We start from the raw sequence: 21,845 nt of genomic DNA on the forward strand, positions 1-21,845 counted from the left end.
AATCCTAATGTAAAATGTAATAGCTAAACCAAAGCACCCCTCAACTCACTGCTATCCATGTGCATGTCCAGCAGTCGCTTAAATGTCTCTAAAGACTCTGCTTCCACTGCCACAACTCTCTGCGTAAAGAACCTACCTCTGACATATCCTTTATACCTTCTTCCTAATATCTTCAAACTATGACTCCTTGTACTAGTCAATCCTGTCCTGGGGAAAAGTCTCTGGCTACTGACTCTAGCTATTCCATGCATTGCCTTGTATACCTCGATCAGGTCTCCTCTCCTCCTCCTTCTCTCCAGAGAGAAAAGTCCGAGCTTATTCAACCTCCAGGCAGCATCCTGGTAAACCTTCTTTGCACCCTCTCCAAAGCCTCTGTATCTTTCCTATAGTAGGGCAACCAGAACTGGACACAATACTCCAAGTGTGGTCTCACCAGGGACTTGTAAAGCTGTAGCAAAACCTCGTGGCTCTTAAACTCAATCCCCCTATTAATGAAAGCCAAAACACCATATGCTTTCTTAACAACCCTATCCACTTGGGTTGCAACTTTGAGGGTTAGAGCACAGACCAGCCTCCTGTTATGGACTAGACCAAACCCCCTCAAAATATGTAAGAAGATAGTCTAGACCCAAGCTTTTCCTTATTTTAAAGGTAAGTGTAAGGCATTGCAATTCAATTGGTCAAACTGCCAACTTTGCGCAAAACACACTATTTTTACACTACAGTAAAATAGCAGACAAAATAAAAGGCTTAAATGCAACTCTATTGCAATGTTTAACAAAATAATGTTTACAGATTACATTACAGTGTGGAAACAGGCCCTTCGGCCCAACAAGTCCACACCGACCCGCCGAAGCGAACCCACCCATACCCCTACATTTACCCCTTACCTAACACTACGGGTAATTTAGCATGGCCAATTCACCTGACCTGCACATCTTTGGACTGTGGGAGGAAACCGGAGCACCCGGAGGAAACCCACGCAGACACGGGGAGAACATGCAAACTCCACACAGTCAGTCGCCTGAGGCGGGAATTGAACCCGGATCTCTGGCGCTGTAAAGCAACAGTGCTAACCACTGTGCCACCGTGCCGCCCACTTAACTACTGTTTGTCTTAACTACTGCTGAGTTCAAATATAGTAACATCCCATAAACACACCCTTGGTAAAGGCAAATAGATTGTGTCACATGCAATTTTAGCAGCAGGAAGAGAATCCCAGCTTTTAGCTGTAACAGAGAGGAAGAAGAGCTCCCAGTTTCAACATCCCAGCAACTGAAGAAAGTTAAAACTGAAAATCCTGGTTCTGTGGGAGCTTGACTCCACCCAATCAGGCTGATTCTATCATTCCAACTTTCTAAAGAGAAGTGCAACACCTCTGTTTACTCTACTGGCTTTGAGATGACAGGACATTACTTCTGTCTCAACCTTTCTTCACAGAAATAAACAGAATAAAATGCACCTCTTAACGCCATTGTATCGCCACACTCTCCTAAAATATATCATGGAGATAGCCTAGACACTAACTTTGAATTAAGAGCAAGTGTAAGATACTCTTTTCCAGATATGATTCAATTAGTCCACCACTAAGCTTTAATCAAAACACAATTTATTCTTACAATGCAATCCTGCTATGGCACATGGTGAAATTTGAATTGAATAAAAAAAAGTCTGGAATTAAGATTAATGATGACCATGAATCCATTTTCACTTGTTGGGAAAAAACTATAGTTTACTAATGTCCTTTAGGGAAGGAAACTGCCATCCTTACCTGGTCTGTGCTACATAACAGTAAGTGCCCCTTCTGATATCTAAGAGGAAAACTCTCTGTCTAAGTCTAGCAGCAGAGAGAACTCTAGCTGTCTGCTGCAGCAGCTAACTACCAAAAAAAAACAACAGAAAGCAAAACCAAACTCCTCAGGGTCTGTATGAGCCTGACCCAGTGCACTCCTGATTCTTTTGTCTTACTCCTAAAAAAAAACACGCTGGGCGAAATCAAAGTTATTTACAAACTTAAAAAAGAACAAAAAAATTGTGGATGCTGTAAAACAGAAACAAAGACAGAAATAACTGGAAAAGCTCTGCAGATCTGGCAGCATCTGTGGAGAGAAATCCCTTGACCCTAAACGTTAACTCTGATTTCTTCTCACAGACCTGCTGAGCTTTTCCAGCAATTTCTATTTGCAAACTGCCTGCTGGGTGGAGACATCTTGGCACCCCTGTGCATGAGAAACAGCATAAAACACATCTCTTAAAGGCACAGCATCATCACATGGGTGATGGGTAAAAGTTGCAGGCACTAGTAAGTGTGGCGGCATAATCCTAGGTGGGAGGCAGGCGTAGCATCAGAGATAGACTGAGTGTGAGAAATCAGAGAGAAGGTGGTGACACTTCTGCTGGTGACATAGAGTTTGACCTTCTTACAGAGCTATGCATTCCTCCATTCAGATGGTTAGGCTCTCACCTGGATGACAATCACAGGGCAGGCTGGCATGATCTGGTCTTGTGGCCTCTTCTGCTACTCCTGAGAGAAGATGACATCCTGCCTCTGCACCACTTCATCCAACAGGACCTCCAAGTCCCTATTCACTAGCCAGCCACTAAGTTTTGCTTGTGTGCTATGTTTAGGGCAAATGTCAAGAACCATGCAGGACAGCTCTGGATTGGCTGTACTCGTTGGCTGTACAATGGGCTTTTAAAGATGATGCCAGCACAGGGAAATCTGGGATTTCCTGGTGGATTGTTCCAGAAACAGCACGTGGGAAAGTGGGCTGTGTATTGGACAAGAGAGTTACCATAATGATAAGATGAGTTTGGTAAGTTGTGATGAAAAGTCCCTCTAGGCCTCATGGTGAAGGACTCTCCAAAAAACTCAATGATTGGCACTTAGCCAAAAAAAACTAAGATTCAGCCCATAATGTCTAAACCTGGGAGGAAAAATGAATTAGATTTAAACTATGTATGTAATATTAAGAAAAGGTTAGGAAATACAGATGGGATAAGGGTCAGAGGTAAGGCAGACAAACAAACAATAAAAAAAATTCTTAAACGTCTTCAAAACTAATTTTCTTTCAAGGGAATGTTCATAATAAAAAGAGAGTGGTGGATTAGCCTGCACATCCTTGGACACCATGGGCAATTTAGCATAGCCAATCCACCTAACCGGCACATCTTTGGACTGTGGGAGGAAACCCACGCAAACACGGGGAGAATGTGGAAACTACACACAGTCACCCAAGACTGGAATCAAACCCAGGTCTCTGGCGCTGTGAGGCAGCAGTGCTAACCACTAAATTAGTTTTATATTGCAGAGAGAGATCTGACAATTAAACATAAGAAGGTACATAGAACTAAATAATGAAGCTGATCTCTGTGGTAGGTTGTGGGTGGAGCAGTATTTTGGATATTAATGTAAACAATATCATTGAGATTTAGGAGTATCCTTGCCGTGTAGGCAACTTATTCCACTGTCTTATGATTTTTCAGCAAACCAGAGAGAATAGCAATCCTATATCACACAAGAAAGTGGGTGGCACGGTGGCACAGTGGTTAGCACTGCTGCCTCACAGCGCCAGAGACCTGGGTTCAATTCCCGACTCAGGTGACTGACTGTGTGGAGTTTGCACATTCTCCCCGTGTCTGCGTGGGTTTCCTCCGGGTGCTCCGGTTTCCTCCCACAGTCACAAAAGATGTGCGGGTCAGGTGAATTGGCCATGCTAAATTGCCCATAGTGTTAGGTTAAAGGGGTAAATGTAGGGGTATGGGTGGGTTGCACTTCGGCGGGTCGGTGTGGACTTGTTGGGCTGAAGGGCCTGTTTCCACACTGTAAGTAATCTAATCTAAAGTCCCCTCGCTGGACTCATTTTTTTTTACATGATATCTATGATATCTCGTCACAAGGTTACATAGTATAGCTTGCACCAGTCTACCATGATGTTTGAATTCTTTCAAGGCACCCCAATCTATTCAGTTAATTAAAACACAACTTTATCTTTGACCAATAATTTGTTATAGCCGTACATCTCACGTTGTCCCCTGTTGCTGAAATGGAACATCGAACTTTTAGATTTTTACCTTTTTAAAAATATTACGGCTTGCTGAAAGTGTGAACTGATAGATTAGATTCCCTAAAGTGTGGAAACAGCCCTTCGGCCCAACAAGTCCACACCAACATTCTGAAGAGTAATCCACCCAAACCCATTTCCCTCTGACAGATGCTCCTAATATTATGGGCAATTTAGCATGGCCAGTTCACCTAACCTGCACATCTTTGGACTGTGGGAGGAAACCCATGCAGACACGGGGAGAATGTGCAAACTCCACACAGACAGTCGTCTGATGCTGGAATCAAACTTGGGTCTCTGGCACTGTGAGGCAGCAATGCTAACCACTGAGCCACCATGCCACCCAAAATTGAAGCAGTATGGAAAGTAGGATACCTGAGACCTGAGTGAACAAGCCTCTGTATCTTCTTAACTTATTATATTGGGTGACTGTGAAAGAAATGGTGTAAGGACAATGAAGGAAGGTAATTGGGTGAAGTGATATCTATATAGATTAGCGGGAAGAATAAATAGGAACTCTGAAAAGCACATTCGAACAAGCAGAGATAGCATTGTAGCTTATCCTGAACAATAAATATTAAATGTGAGTTAGTATCTTCTATGGTTCTTTTGTCAGTTACCTAATTGTGGGGAGCTGGTATGAGTTGTTTATATGAAAGGTTTGGAGAGGCAATAATTTGGTGGTTAGGCAAGATCATAATCCTTTTTGAGTGTCATCTAGTTATTTGCTATATATCTTCCCTGTTAGCTGGGACAGATTCCTTCTGCTGCTGAGTTTCAGGTTGCTTCAGTTCCCCAGTGTCTTTCCCTGGAGATCCAGGCTTAATTTTCAGTGAACAGCTTGTGTAAGGTAACCATGATGTGTGAGACTGTCAGGGGAGTCAAGGATTTGTTTGATTGGAACTGTATTTAAGAGCCTGTGTAATTTCAATTCATAGGAAAGGGATGTTTACTAATTTGGAAACCCTGGGGACAAGCCCTGTCAGTTGGCTAAATGGAATCTGGGGAGGAGCTAAGTAAAAATCTTTCCATTAAACAGAGTCTGGCATTCGAAGAGGGTCTCTGATGTGGTGTTTGGGGTAGGGAGGAGTGGGGGGTAGTGAATTTATTTGGATTATTTTTCCAAGATTTCCTCAGGTCATCTGTCAAAGTTGGGATAGCACCATGAGGGAGTTACTACATAAATGTATTTTATGGCATTAGTAGGTTTACAGATTATTTAACATGGTGGGAGACAGGAATTTCTGCACTCATGTGGAAACACCTCAGGACATTTTTGTTCTATGTTATGGAAGAATGGATGTCATTGTTGTTGCCATCGAATGTCACCTGGAACGGCTTCAGGGAGTTAAATCCTAGCTGTATCAACTAAATCACACTGAAGGGAACTTGGGGGTGGGGTTCGGTCTAATTGTTCCTGAAGGGAGTTTGGGGGTGGGGTTTGGTGTAATTGTTCCTGAACTTTTCCATAAATATGGTGAAATATAAATCTGAGAATGTTAATACAGTTGAATTTTTTTAAGGGCGGCTGAGGAGCCTGCTTAGATTGAGGGACAGTGAGCACATTGTATCCCATTACTAGGTCTCAGAAGGTCTCCTAGCCGCAGACTCATGGTTATGCCTTCTCCTCAGTGAAAACCACTCCGATGGGGATGTGGCTGCTAAACATGCACTTATGGGTCAAGAAGGGGTATAAGTGTCCCTTACTTTCTGCAGTTCCAACCACCATTCTCACCTCCCTGGTTTCTGCCTCTGAGACCATGTCAACCCCTGCCTGCCTGGACCAATCGAGTGTGGGTACTAACCACCCATCAGCTTATGAATTGAGAGAGTAGCTGACTGGCTGGAGGTAATTGAGACCTGGCTAATTAAATGGTGGAAGCATCCAGCCACCAGTAGATGGACAGGGGGTATAAAGATGATGCTTACTGGATCACCTGCTAAAAAAGTAAACACTGCTAGCTGTAGGAGCACACCTCCCCCACCTACCTCGACTGGATTGAATCTGGTTTGTGGTTCAGTGGAGATTGGAGCTGAGATTTAACCACTATGTGGTAACTAAGTGCAGATTGGTGTTGACACCAGTGACACCTCATCTGAGCAGATCCTGTGTATGTACAGGGCTGGTAGAAGCTGGAGAAGTGCATCATTGTGAGGTTTTTGATGACAGTTTCTTCTTTTGACTAGATTAGATTACTTACCAAGTGGAAACAGGCCCTTTGGCCCAACAAGTCCACAACGACCCTCCGAAGAGCAACCCACCCAGACCCATTCCCCTACATTTACCCCTTCACCTAACACAATTTAGCATGGCCAATCTACCTGACATGCACATTTTTGGACTGTGGGAGGAAATCGGAGCACCCGGAGGAAACCCACGCAGACCCAGGGAGAATGTGCAAACTCCACACAGACAGTTGCCTGAGGCGGGAATTGAACCTGTGTCTCTGGCGCTGTGAGGCAGCAGTGCTAACCACTGTGCCACCGTGCCGTCCGCATTCATGGCAAGGAGTCACTGAAACGTCTACACAATGGTATCAACAAATTTTATCCCACCAACAGACTTGCCATGGAGTATTGTTCAGAATCAGTATTATTCTTGGATCCACGCATTTCCATCAAGTTCAGGCACCTCAGTACCTCACTCTACAGATGACCTCATGATGCTGTACTTCTCTAGCTTCCACTCTAAACATGTTAAAGAAGCCATCCCCTACAGATCAGCCCTGAGGACAAGGTCATCAGATACATGGGAAAATTACTACCTACAAATTCCCGTCCGAGGAACTCACCATCCTGAGTTGGAAATATATTGTTATTCTTTCACTGTCGCTGGGCCAAAATCCAGGAATTACCTTCCTTAGGGCATTGTTAGTCAACCTACAGCATGTGGACTACATCAGTTGAAGAAGGCAGCTCACCATCACCTTCTCATGGTCACTTAGGAATGGGCAATAAAAATGCAGGACAGACAGCGATGCCCACATTCCACAATTGAATAAAATAAAGTCTCTCAACTTCCTTTGTGTTTGTGAAAGACATTAAGGACACATTGAGAGGTTCAGGTGCATTGCAGAGGCTTCCATGTCCAACGTTTCAGGGTTAGCTGCTCTCATTCTGTGTTTCCCGTTGTGTAATATATCACAGACAGTATTTGGAGATGCCGGTGTTGGACTGATGTGTACAAAGTTAAAAATCACACAACACCAGGTTATAGTCCAACAGGTTTAATTGGAAGCACACTAGCTTTCGGAGCCTCTGACTACAGGGATTAGGTTTTGACTGAATGCAATTACAAATTAACAGCCTGTTTTACATCTATCCCAATATAAAAATCTCAATGGTTATGATGACATGTCAGAACTCCAAAAATACTATAGGTGTTTTCAGCCTTTAATTTCATAGTCTTAAAAGAGAACTGCTACAGAGACAAAATAACAATAGTTGTAAAAAAATTCTATGTGGAAGCGAGTGAGATGTAACACCTAAAGGTGCCAAAGAGACTTCAAACAGCTGACTGTAATCTCATGTGATTACAAAAATAGCAAAGCATTGATGACCAGACCCTATGGATTATATCCCACTTTCCCTTTGAAGAATACACAAAGATTAAGAAAAACTCTATGATTGAGTATCCAAGCCAGTTTTTGACTATTAGCAGGCTGTGAAGATCAAAGTTAAAGACCTATTCCCTAGTTACCCCTCTGTTGCAGATAAAGTCCTTCTCTCACTCTGACTGCTGTAAACCAGTTTAAAAAGGAACAACAAAAGCATTCTCTCTCACTCTGAATGCTGGAATTCAATCTTCATTGAAAGGAATCAAATGATAGAATCTCAAACAAAACTAAGGATCATGAAACCAATTTTCAACTGCCAACGTCAATGCTTTCAACTACTCACTCTTCATGAACAATTCAGAGACTGATTTGTTCTTAATAAGTCTTTTTGGACTCACCTCTTACTTCAAGTCTGTGTGTACATGTGTTGGGTTATTAATTCTTCATGAGTTTAATAATTAATAATTTCAATCAATTAGTTCATTATGATGATCGATGCTTGCTGATGCTGTAACTACATAGGGAAATAAATACAATTTTCTAAAAAACATTCTAAAGTTTGCAAAATTCAGCGATGGATTATGACATCCCCAATTTGTGTTGTCACTATTGAATTGATTAATTGTACCAATTACGTTACAAGTACCAGATTGAGACCAATCTGTTTAATGTGTCTTGGTTGACAAACATTAGCAACATATTTGGTCCTAGACTAGGTTTTTCACAAGAGTAAGTGAAAGGGCATCATGTAGGACTCATTTAGAAATAAGAAAGGGATGATCACTTTATTGGGATTGTATTACAGATCCCCTAATAGTCAGAGGGAAATTGAGAAACAAATTTGTAAAGAGATCTCTGTAAGAATAATAGGGTGGTTATGGTAGGGGATTTTAACGTTCTAAACATAGACTGGGACTGCCATAGTGTTAAGTGGTTAGGTGGAGAAGAATTTATTAAGTGTGTACAAGAAATTTTCTGATTCAGTATGTGGATGTACCTACTAGAGAAGGTGCAAAACTTGACCTACTATAGAACATAGAAAAATACAGCGCAGTACAGGCCCTTTGGCCCTCGATGTTGTGCCGATCCAAGCCCACCTAACATACACTAGCCCACTATCCTCCATATGCCTATCCAATGCCCGTTTAAATGCCCATAAAGAGGGAGAGTCCACCACTGCTACTGGCAGGGCATTCCATGAACTCACGACTCGCTGAGTAAAGAATCTACCCCTAACATCTGTCCTATACCTACCACCCCTTAATTTAAAGCTATGCCCCCTCATAATAGCTGACTCCATACGTGGAAAAAGGTTCTCATGGTCAACCCTATCTAAACCCCTAATTATCTTGTACACCTCTATCAAGTCACCCATAAACCTTCTTTTCTCCAATGAAAACAACCCCAAGTGCCTCAGCCTTTCTTCATACGATCTTCCTACCATACCAGGCAACATCCTGGTAAACCTCCTCTGCACCCGTTCCAGTGCCTCCACATCCTTCCTATAGTATGGCGACCAAAACTGCACACAATACTCCAGATGCAGCCGCACCAGAGTCTTATACAACTGCAACATGACCTCAGGACTCCGGAACTCAATTTCTCTACCAATAAAAGCCAGTACGCCATTTGCTTTCTTCACCGCACTATTTACCTGGGTGGCAACTTTCAGAGATCTGTGTACATGGACACCAAGATCCCTCTGCTCATCCACACTACCAAGTATCCGACCATTAGCCCAGCACCCCATCTTCTTGTTACTCTTACCAAAGTGAATCACTTCACACTTACCTACATTGAACTCCATTTGCCACCTTTCTGCCCAGCTCTGCAGCTTATCTATATCCCACTGTAACCTGCCACATCCTTCCTCACTGTCAACAACTCCACCGACTTTCGTATCATCCGCAAACTTGCTCACCCATCCTTCTAGCCCCTCCTCCAGGTCATTAATAAAAATGACAAACAGCAATGGTCCTAAAAAAGATCCTTGAGGAACACCGCGAGTAACTGCACTCCAAAATGAACCTTTACCATCAACTACTACCCTCTGTCTTCTTCCAGCCAGCCAATTCCTAATCCAAACCTCCAACTCACCCTCAATGCCATACCTCCATATTTTTTGCAGTAGCCTACCATGGGGAACTTTATCAAACGCCTTACTAAAATCCATATACACCACATCTACCGCTTTACCCTCGTCCACCTCCTTAGTCACCTTCTCAAAGAATTCAATAAGGTTTGTGAGGCACGACCTGCCCTTCACAAAACCATGCTGACTATCCTTGATCACCTTATTCCTATCCAGATGTTCATAAATCCTATCCCTTACAATTCTCTCTAACACTTTGCCCACAACAGAAGTGAGACTCACCGGCCTATAGTTACTAGGGTTATCCCTACTCCCCTTCTTGAACAAGGGAACCACATTTGCTATCCTCCAGTCTTCTGGCACTATTCCTGTAGACAACGGGGACATAAAAATCAAGGCCAATGGCTCTGCAATCTCCTCCCTTGCTTCCCAGAGAATCCTAGGATAAATGCCATCAGGCCCAGGGGACTTATCTATTTTCACCCTTTCCAGAATTTCCAACACCTCTTCCCTACATACCTCAAAGCCATCCATTCTAATTAATTGTGACTCAGTATTCACATCGGCAACAATGTCCTGTTCCTGAGTGAATACTGACGAAAAGTATTCATTCAGTGTCTCCCCAATCTCTTCAGCCACCACACGCAACCTCCCACTACTATCCTTGACTGGACCTATTCCTACCCTAGTCATTCTTTTATTCCTGACATACCTATAGAAAGCCTTAGGGTTTTCCCTAATCCTACCAACTAAGGACTTTTCATGTCCCCTCCTTGCTGCTCATAGCTCTCTCTTCAGATCCTTCCTGGCTACCTTATAACTCTCAATCGCCCCAATTGAACCTTCACGCCTCATCTTTACATAGGCCGCCCTCTTCCCTTTAACAAGGGATCCCAATTCCTTATTAAACCACGGCTCCCTCACACGACCCTTTCCTCCCTGCCTGACAGGTACATACTTATCAAGGACACTCAATAGTTGCTCCTTGAACAAGCTCCACATATCAATTGCGCCCTTCCCTTGAAGCCTACTTTCCCAAGCCACGCATCCTAAGTCATGCCTCACCGCATCAGAATTTCCCTGCCCCCACCTATAACTCTTACCCTGCAGTGCACACTTATCCTTCTCCATCACTAGAGTAAAAGTCACCGAATTGTGGTCACTGTCCCCAAAGTGCTCACCTACCTCCAATTCTAACACCTGGCCTGGTTCGTTACCCAGAACCAAATCCAGTATGGCCTCACCTCTTGTTGGCCTGTCTACATATTGTGTCAGAAAACCCTCCTGCACACATTGGACAAACACCGACCCATCTAATGAACTCAAGCTATAGCTTTCCCAGTCAATATCTGGAAAGTTAAAGTCACCCATAACAACCACCCTATTACTTTCACTCTTCTCCTGAATCATCCTCGCAATCCTTTCTTCTACGTCTCTAGGACTATTAGGAGGCCTGTAGAAAACTCCTAACAGGGTGACCTCACCTTTCCTATTCCTAACCTCAGCCCAAACTACCTCAGATGGCGAGTCTTCATCCATCATCCTTTCCACCGCTGTAATACTATCTTTGACAAGCAATGCCACACCTCCCTCTCTTTTACCCCCACCTCTGACCCTACTAAAACATTTAAACCCTGGAACCTGCAACAGCCAATCCTGTCCCTGTTCTACCCATGTCTCCGTAATAGCCACAACATCGAAATCCCAGGTACCAACCCATGCTGCAAGTTCACCTACCTTATTTCGTATACTTCTTGCATTGAAGTATACACACTTCAAGCCACTTTCCTGTTTACAGGCACCCTCCTTTGAGATTGATGCCATGTTCCTAACCTCCCTACACTCCTAGTCCTGCACCCTAAAGCTACAGTCTATGTTCCCATGCCCCTGCAGAGTTAGTTTAAACCCCCCCCAAGAGCACTAGCAAACCTCCCCCCAAGGATACTGGTGCCCCTCAGGTTCAGGTGTAGACCATCCTGTTTATAGAGGTCCCACCTTCCCCAGAAAGAACCCCATTTATCCAGATACCAGAATCCCTCCCTCCTGTACCATCTCTGTAGCCACGCATTTAACTGTTCTCTCTCCCTATTCCTCGACTCTCTATCACGTGGCACGGGTAACAAACCAGAGATAACAATTCTGTTCTAACTCTGAGCTTCCAACCGAGCTCCCTGAAAGCCTGCCTAACATCCCCAGCCCTCTTCCTACCTATGTCGTTGGTGCCAATGTGGACCATGACTTCGGGCTGTCCCCCTCCCCCTTAAGGACCCGGAAAACATGATCAGAGATGTCACGTACCCTTGCACCTGGGAGGCAACATACCAAACGTGAGTCTCTCTCACCCCCACAAAACCGCCTATCTGTGCCCCCGAACTATCGAGTCCCCAATAACTATTGCTCTGCTCTTCTCCACCCTTCCCTTCTGAGCAACGGGGACAGGCTCTATGCCAAAGGCCTGAACCCCATTGCTTATCCCGGTGAGTCCCCCCCACAAGTGGGCGGCACGGTGGCACAGTGGTTAGCACTGCTGCTTCACAGCGCCGGAGACCCGGGTTCTATTCCCGCCTTAGGCGACTAACTGTGTGGAGTTTGCACGTTCTCCCCGTGTCTGCGTGGGTTTCCTCCGGGTGCTCCGGTTTCCTCCCACAGTCCAAAGATGTGCAGGTCAGGTGAATTGGCCATGCTAAATTGCCCGTAGTGTTAGGTAAGGGGTAAATGTATGGGTGGGTTGCGCTTCGGCGGGTCGGTGTGGACTTGTTGGGCCGAAGGGCCTGTTTCCACACTGTAATGTAATCTAATCTAATCTAATCTAATCTAAGTATCCAAAACGGTATACTTGTTCTTGAGGGGAATGGCCGCGGGGGTCCCTGCACTGGTTGCTTCCTCCCAGTCCCCCTCACTGTCACCCATCTGTCTGCAATCTTTGGAGTTACTACTTCCCTAAAGCTCCGATCTATGACCCCCTCTGCCTCCCGAATGACCCTAAGTTCATCCAACTCCAGCTCCAGTTACCTAACACGGTCTTGGAGGAGCTGGAGATGGGTGCACTTCCTGCAAGTGTAATCAGCAGGGACGACCATGGCATCCCTCACTTCAAACATGTTGCAAGAGGAACATTGTACTCTTGGGAAATAAGGCAGGGCAGGTGACTGAGGTGTCAGTGGGGGAGCACTTTGAGCCAGCAATCATAATTCTATTAGATTTAAAATAGTGATGGAAAAAGATAGATCAGATCTAAAAGTTGAAGTTCTAAATTGGAAAAAGGCCAATTTTGACGGTATTAGGCAAGAACTTTCAAAAGCTGACTGGGGGCAGATGTTCGCAGGTAAAGGGACGGCTTGAAAATGGGAAGCCTTCAGAAATGAGATAACGAGAATCCAGAGAAAGTACATTTCTGTTAGGGTGAAAGGAAAGGCTGATAGGTATAAGGAATGCTGGAAGACTAAAGAAATTGAGGGTTTGGTTAAGAAAAAGAAGGAAGCATATGTCAGCTATAGAAAGAATAGATCAAGTGAATCCTTAGAAGAGTATAAAGGCAGTGGGAGTATACTTAAGAAGGAAATCAGGAGGGCAAAAAGAGGACATGAGATAGCTTTGGCAAATAGAATTAAGGAGAATCCAAAGGGTTTTTACACACATATTAAGGACAAAAGGGTAACTAGGGAGAGAATACGGCCCCTCAAAGATCAGCAAGGTGGCCTTTGTGTGGAGCCACAGAAAATGGGGGAGATACTAAACGAGTATTTCGCATCAGTATTTACTGTGGTAAAGAACATGGAAGATATAGAATGTAGGGGAATAAATATCCATATTATAGAGGAGGAAGTGCTGACTGTCTTGAAACGCATAAAGGTGGATAAATCCCAAGGACCTGATCAGGTGTACCCTAGAACTCTGTGGGGAGCTAGGGAAGTGATTGCTGGGCCTCTTGCTGAGATATTTATATCATCAATAGTCACAGGTGAGGTGCCGGAAGACTGGAGGTTGGCTAACTTAGTGCCACTGTTTAAGAAGGGTGGTAAGGACAAGTCAGGGTACTATTAACCAGTGAGCCTGAAGTCAGTGGTGGGCACGTTGTTGGAGGAAATCCTGAGGGACAGGATATACATGTATTTGGAAAGGCAAGGACTGATTAAGGATAGTCAACATGGCTTTGTGCGTGGGAAATCATGTCTCACAAACTTGATTGAGTTTTTTGAAGAAGTAACAAAGAGGATTGATAAGGGCAGAGCGGTAGATGTGATCTATTTGGACTTTAGTAAGGCATTTGACAAGGTTCCCCATGGGAGACTGGTTAGCGAGGTTAGATCTCACGGAATACAGGGAGAACTAGCCATTCGGATACAGAGCTGGCTGAAAGTAGGAGACAGAGGGTGGTGTTGGAGGGTTGTTTTTCAGACTGGAGGCCTGTGACCAGTGGAGTGCTGAAAGGATCGGTGCTGGGTCCACTACTTTCATCATTTATATAAATGATTTGGATGCGAGCATAAGAGGTGTAGTTAATAAGTTTGCAGATGCCACCAAAATTGGAGGTGTAGTGAACAGCGAAGAAGGTTACCTCAAATTACAACAGGATCTTGATCAGATGGGTCAATGAGATGTGGCAGATGGACTTTAGTTTAGATAAATGTGAGGTGCTGCATTTTGGGAAAGCAAATCTTAGCAGGACTTATACACTTAATGTAAGGTCCTAGGGAGTGTTGCTGAACAAAGAGACCTTGGAGTGCAGGTTCATAGCTCCTTGAAAGTGGAGTTGCAGGTAGATAGGATAGTGAAGAAGGCATTTGGTATTCTTTCCTTTATTAGTCAGAGCATTGAGTACAGGAGTTGGGAGGTCATGTTGCAGCTGTACAGGACATTGGTTAGACCACCGTTGGAATATTGCGTGCAATTCTGGTCTCCTTCCTATTGGAAAGGTGTTGTGAAATTTGAAAGGGTTCAGAAAAGCTTTACAAGGATGTTGCCAGGGTTGGAGGATTTGAGCTATAGGCAGAGGCTGAACAGGCTGGGGCTGTTTTCCTTGGAGCATCGGATGCTGAAGGTTGACATTATAGATGTTTACAAAATTATGACGAGTGTGGATAGGATAAATAGACAAGGTCTTTTCCCTGGGATGGGGGAGCCCAGAACTAGAGGATATAGGTTTAGGGTGAGAGGGGAAAGATATAAAAGAGACCTAAGGGGCAACTGTTTCACGTAGATGGTATTATATGTATGGGATGAGCTGCCAGAGGAAGTGATGGAGGCTAGTACATTTGCAACATTTAAAAGGCATATGGATGGGTATATGAATAGGAAGGGTTTGGAGGGATATGGGCCGGGTGCTGGCAGGTGGGACTAGATTGGGTTGAGATATCTGGTCGGCATGGACGGGTTGGACCAAAGGGTCTGTTTCCATGCTGTACATCTCTATGACTCTATGGCTCACAGGAATGGAGGCAAAGATGTCAGCAGTAAAGTGCAGGTCAAGTTGTTTATTTTTGAATGGAATAATAAACTGCTTTTCCATGTTCATTCCATTAAGGCAATTGTAAGACTAACAGACAATTGATTAATATGAAAAAGATTCAAAATAAAGTGCAAAACAAACCATGGTAATCTAGAGACAATCTGTAAACTTTAAAAATTTCCTTCAGACTAGTTGGACCTATAAAAAAGACTTAAAGTCAAAGGAAGTGCAAGATCACTTTCTTAAATTTGATTTGAGGAATTTGAGGGTGGTACAATGGTTTGCACCGCTGCCTCACAGAGCCTGGAACCTGGGTTCAATTTTAGCATTGGGTGACCATGCGTGTGGAGTTTTCACATTCTCTGCTGGGTTTCCCCTTACAGTTCAAATATTAGTTGGATTGACTATGCTAAAAAAAAATGCCCTGTCGTGCCAGGGGTGTGCAGCTGAGGTGGGGAGCCATGGTTAAAAACCCCAGGTGGGGTTATGGAGTATGAGAGTGGTGTTGTGTTAGGTGCAGACTTAATGATCTCAATGGCCTTCTTCTGCCCTGTCAGGATTCCATGAATATTTCATAGGTTAAAATTGGGCTGAGCATCACCATGTACATCCTACCCATTTCTAATGGCTGTGTAGTCTAACAGGTGGGCAATTGCTAGCCACTGAAGAAACTTTCGTAGGAGCAGCAGTTTGCCTATCTGGAGATTAAATCGCCCTTCACCAAGCTTCATCACCATGAATGCCAACTCAACCTAATCACTAGAAACTAACTGCTCAAAGCCCTGTGTAGACACCAGGAGAAAGTGAGGACTGCAGATGCTGGAGATCAGAATCGAGAGTGTGATGCTGGAAAAGCACAGCAGGTCAGGCAGCATCTGTGGAGCAGGAAAGTCGATGTTTCCTACTAGTTGATTTCCTCCCTGAGCTCAGGGAGCTGCTTCTAAATGGCCTTGGGCCTCAGGACAATTACAATAGGCTGGCATCCTGCCTGGTAACCACTCACTGAACCACACACTCACATTAGCCCTCCATCAGACAAGAATTCTCATGCCTGTGAGCTGAGCTAGAAACAGAATACGCATTTTCACCAAAGGAGTGTGATTGGCAATTGTTGTAAAGTGGAACACCAGACTTGATTAACACCAGTAGGCCATGATGGAATGCCAGACCTGGTAGAATGTTCCATCTTTCTCCCCCAACTGGGTTTGCACTGGATAACAACATATTCCAAAGTCAGCCTAATGCTTGATCCTAACAAAATTGTATATGATTATAGTGGAGGGAGATTTTGACATCCCAGCCTATCCCAGGGAGCAAGTAAGATACAAATGGGTAAAGTAGAAAGGAAGGGGTGATGAAATAAAATAAACAAACTCTTTTAAGCTTGCATTTAATTGTCCATATTAAAAAAAAATGCAGATTCGACAGAAATTGATCAATATAAATTAAAGGTAAATTAATACATGATTGAGGAAACCAAGCTTTGCTTTCCCATCTCTAGGCTAAATGTGGACAGAAGAACACATCAGTTAATATGCAACACTTTGAAGTGTTCAATAAAACAAATGAAAGCAATGCAGATGCTGTAAATCAGACACAAAAACAGAAATTGCTTGAAAAGCTGAGAAAAGGTCACTCGACCTGAAACGTTAACTCTGATTTCTCTGCACGGATGCTGCCAGACTTGCTGAGCTTTTCTAGCAATTTCTGTTTTTGGTTTTGATAGTGAAGTGTTCGATCAGCTGCGATTGTTTTAAATGTTGAAGCAGATTCGATGGGCTGAATGGTCTACTCCAGTTTGTATGTTTCTATATTCTTAACACTGAAAGGGAATTTACAGGTAGGCATTAACATTAGACTTGTCTGTGTATTGATAGAGTGTTTTAGAAAACACTACTAATTTACTACTTAACAAGAAATATTGCTGCATGTTTCGTTTGCCAACATTGGTGCTTTTGTATAAAGTTGTAAATTAATTTCTGACCAAACAGAAACAATGATTAAGGTTCTTTAAAACTTGACCTTGCATGAATAAATGAGGCTGTAGGACCATAAATTTAGGAATAGAAATCTGCCATTCAGCCAAGTGAGTCTGCTTTGCCATTTCATGAGATCATGGCTGATTTGATCACCTTCTACTGCACTTTCCTGCCTTATCCCTTTATTGCTTGATTCCATTACTGATTAAAATTTGTCTTTCCCAGCCTTGAATATGTTTAACAACACAGCTTTGACAGCCTTTTGCAGTAAAGAAGTTCATAGATTGAATATCTTCTGAGAGAAAGAATTCCTCCTCATTTCTATCTTAATTGGATGATTCCTTAATCTGAGAGAATGTCTTTTGGTATCAGACTCCCCCATAAGGAAAAATAACATTGTTACATCTACCCTGTCAAGCCCTCTGATAATCTTATATGTTTCAATTACGTTTCCTCTCATTTTCCTAAATTCCAATGAATACAAGCCCAACCTACTCAACAGCTCATAAAATAAAATCATTTCAGACTTTATCAAGCTAGTGAACCTTTTCTGGACTGACTCCAATGCTGATGCATTTTTTCACGAAATAAGGTACTAATAAGGTACAAGTATGATACGAAAGTCGGAGGAGTTGTTGACAGTGAGGAAGGATGTGGCAGGTTACAGCAGGATATAGAGAAGCTGCAGAGCTGGGCAGAAAGGTGGCAAATGGAATTCAATGTAGCTAAGTGTGAGGTGATTCACTTTGGGAAGAATAACAAAAAGATGGGGTACTGGGCTAATGGTCGGATACTTGGTAGTGTGGATGAGCAGAGGGATCTTGGTGTCCATGTACACAGATCTCTGAAAGTTGCCACCCAGGTAAATAGTGCGGTGAGGAAGGCATATGGCGTACTGGCTTTTATTGGTAGAGAAATTGAGTTCCGGAGTCCTGAGGTCATGTTGCAGTTGTATAAGACTCTGGTGCGGCCGCATCTGGAATATTGTGTGCAGCTTTGGTCGCCATACTATAGGAAGGATGTGGAGGCACTGGAACGGGTGCAGAGGAGGTTTACCAGGATGTTGCCTGGTATGGAAGGAAGATCGTATGAGGAAAGACTGAGACACTTGGGGCTGTTTTCATTAGAGAAAAGAAGGTTTAGGGGTGACTTGATTGAGGTGTACAAGATGATTAGGGGGTTAGATAGGGTTGACAGTGTGAACCTTTTCCCGTGTATGGAGTCGGGTATTACAAGGGGGCATAGCTTTAAATTAAGGGGGGGTAGATATAGGACTGAAGTTAGGGGTAGGTTCTTCACTCAGCGAGTCGTAAGTTCATGGAATGCCCTGCCAGTAGCAGTGGTGGACTCTCCCTCTTTATGGGCATTTAAGCGGGCATTGGATAGGTATATGGAGGATAGTGGGTTAGTATAGGTTAGGTGGGCTTGGATCGGCGCAACATCGAGGGCCAAAGGGCCTGTACTGCGCTGTATTCTTCTATGTTCTATGTTCTAAGTACTATTCAGAATATTCCAGCTGTGGTCTGACTAGCGCCTCGTATAGTTTCAGTCAGACTTCCCTATTTTTATACTCCATTCCCTTTGAAGTAAAGGCCAACAGTACATTCACCTTCGTTATTGCCCACTGAACTAGGTGCAGGCTTTTTGTGATTCATGCACGAGGAACCACACATCCCTCTTTCTGCAGTCTTCCTCTATTAAATGCACTTCCCAAAGTGCATAACCACATACTGGATTCCATTTGCCAAGCTTTTTTTCACTTGCGTAGTTTGTGCTTCAGTAGACACTTTGTGCCATCCTCACGACTCGCCTTCCCTCCTATTTTTGTGTCATCACCTTGCCATTCCTAACACTGAAATTACATCACCCAAGCTATTAATATATACTGTGTCATCAACACTGATTCCTGTAGCACTCCACTTTGTTGCAGATTGCCATCCTGAAAATGCCCCTTTATACCAACTCTCTGTCTTCCATAGTTATCCACTTCTCTATCAATGCTAATATATTGCCCTCATTACCTCTTTATGTAATAGCCTTCTGTGTGATCCTTTAGTAAATGCCTTTTGGATAGCCAAATGTTTTAAATCCACTGGTTCCTTTTGCTTATCCTGCTTGTTGCCTCCTCAAAGAACTATAATAAATTTGTCAGGCATGCTTTCCTGGTCATGAAGCATGCTGACTCTGCTTGATTCAATTGTGTTTCTATATATTGTGTTTCCTTTATAATAGACTCTAATATTTCACCAATGATGGACATTAGCTAAGTGGCCTATAGTTAGTCTTTTTGTCTCCCTCTCTATTTGAATAAAGTGTTACATTATTTTCCTGAATCTAAGGATTCTTTCTGGTGTATCCATTACCTCTGCATCTACTTCCTTTAAGATTCTAGGATGCAACCTATCAGCTCCAGGTGACCTTTTGGCCTTTAAACCAATTAGTTTCAAGAGTACCTTTTCTCTAATAATAGATATTGTAATTATTTCCTCTCCTCTTTCGCCCCTTAAATATTTAATTATTTGGGAATGCTATTAGTGCATTCTACTCTGAACACTGATGCAATGTGTTTATTCAATTCCTTTGCCATTTCTTGGTAATCCATTATTATTTCCCTAGACACATTTTCAAAGGGGTTATTGTTCATTTTAGCCTCTTTTCCATTTTTAAAGAAAATTAAAGAAGCTCTTACTGTCTGCTTTTATATTGTATAGTTTATCCTCATAGATAATTTTTCCCTTTTTTTGATAATCTTTTGTTGGATTTTACTACTTTCCCAATCCTCTTGTTTACCAGTACTACAATCTTTGTTGCATTCAATTTTTTTTCACTTTGATACTATCTTAAATTCCTCAGTTCACCACTGTCAGCGTTTCCCCATCTTAGATTTTTTCTTCCTCACTGCGATATATACTTATTGTGAGTCTTGAACATTTTCTTAAACACCTGCCATTGTTCTTCAGCTGTCTTTCGTGCTAAACTCCTTCTCCTATTCTCTCCAACCAGCTCACCCCTCATCCCTATCTAATTGCCTGGTTTTACATTTAACACAGATGTTTCTGACCCAATTTTCTCACTCGCAAACTGAATGCTACCACATTGTGCTATTTCCCTTGGGATCTCTTACTCTGAGATCATTTATTAAACCTGCCTCATTACACATTATCAGATCCAAAATAATCTGATCTATAAGTTGGATCTACAACTCATTGTTCTGGGAAACTATCCCAAATACAATCTATGAATTCTTCCTTATGTTTGTCAATTTGTTTTTTTTTAAATGAAATAAATATTAAAGCCACCCATGTGATACATTTTTTATATGTCCTCATTATCTCATGAGCTATTCTCTGTCCTGCTGAACAGCTGCTGCTAAGAGGCATATAGACTACTCCCAGCAACTCTCCTTTCTCTTTGTTATTTCTTACTTGTGAGAGGCAATCCTATTGAATCCGACTGTATTCTAACAGATGAAAGGCTTAACAGACAATCAATTTTTCAATGTATAATTTCAGTTACATCACACTGTAAATTTTTGCTATAAATTCTGTGTTACGATCGAGCCCTCCACTACCACCTGATGAAGGAGCATCACTCCAAAAGTTAGTGTGCTTCCAATTAAACCTGTTGGACTATAACCTGGTGTTGTGTGATTTTTAACTTTGTACACCCCAGTCCAACACCGGCATCTCCAAATCATGACTATTAAATCATATAAGCGTCTGAGGGGGCTTGAAAGGATATTTCCCCTCATGAAGGAATCTAGAACCAGGGGAAATAACTTAAAAATAAGCCAGCTCCCCTTTAAGACAGAAAAAAAGGAATTTCTTCTCTTGAAGTGTTGTTAGTCTTTAGAATTCTCTTCTAGAGAGAGCAGTGAAAGCTAGGTCATTCTATATATTCAAAGCTGGTTAGATAGATTTTTGAGCTACGTGGATTTGAAGGTTTTGGGGACAGTTAGGAAAGTAGAGTTAAAGCCACAATCAGGTTTACAATGGTCATAAAAAAAAGCATGAAAGAATTTAAATGGTCTTTGAACATACATATGGATAATGATAGAATGGTGTAGGTTAAATGGGCATCAGATTAATTTCACAGGTCAACACAACATCTATTAACTGCGGATGCTGGAAATCTTAAACAAAATAGAAATTGGTGAAAAATCTGAGCAGGTCTGGCAGCATCTGTGAAGAGAAATCAGAGTTAACATTTTGGGTCCAGTGACACCTCCTCAGTCCTGAAGCGTTAACGCTAATTTCTCTCCACAGATGCTGCCAGACCTGCTGAGATTTTCCAACAATTTCTATTTTGTTAATAATGGTCACGTTGAATAACAGAGAAGGCTCAATAGACCAAATGTTATACTTTTGCTCTTATTTCTTATGAACTTTATATTTCTTAAACTAATAGTTCTTCAGTGTGAATCAAACCAAAAAAGTTATCATCTTCTGACTATCTTCTTACTCCAATAGAGTGAGGAAATGAAATCTGTGTCTTCCCCGTTATAGTTAATTTTCATCCATGCTTATTGATCGGGTGTTTCTGGTGGAATGGGACACTCCACACAATGTTCACTATTTCTCTCCCTTATTTATTTCAATTTAGGCAGTTATTGCTGGGAGGTTCCCATTTTCACAGGCCTTTGAATTGTTGTACACTTGGCTAGCAGCTTTGAGTGCAAAATTGTGTTTCCAAAAAGTAAATGTC

Source organism: Chiloscyllium plagiosum, unplaced genomic scaffold, assembly GCF_037043375.1.
Source record: "Chiloscyllium plagiosum isolate Xiang-an unplaced genomic scaffold, Cpla_swu_hap1 HiC_scaffold_19, whole genome shotgun sequence".
Lineage (NCBI taxonomy): Eukaryota > Metazoa > Chordata > Chondrichthyes > Orectolobiformes > Hemiscylliidae > Chiloscyllium > Chiloscyllium plagiosum.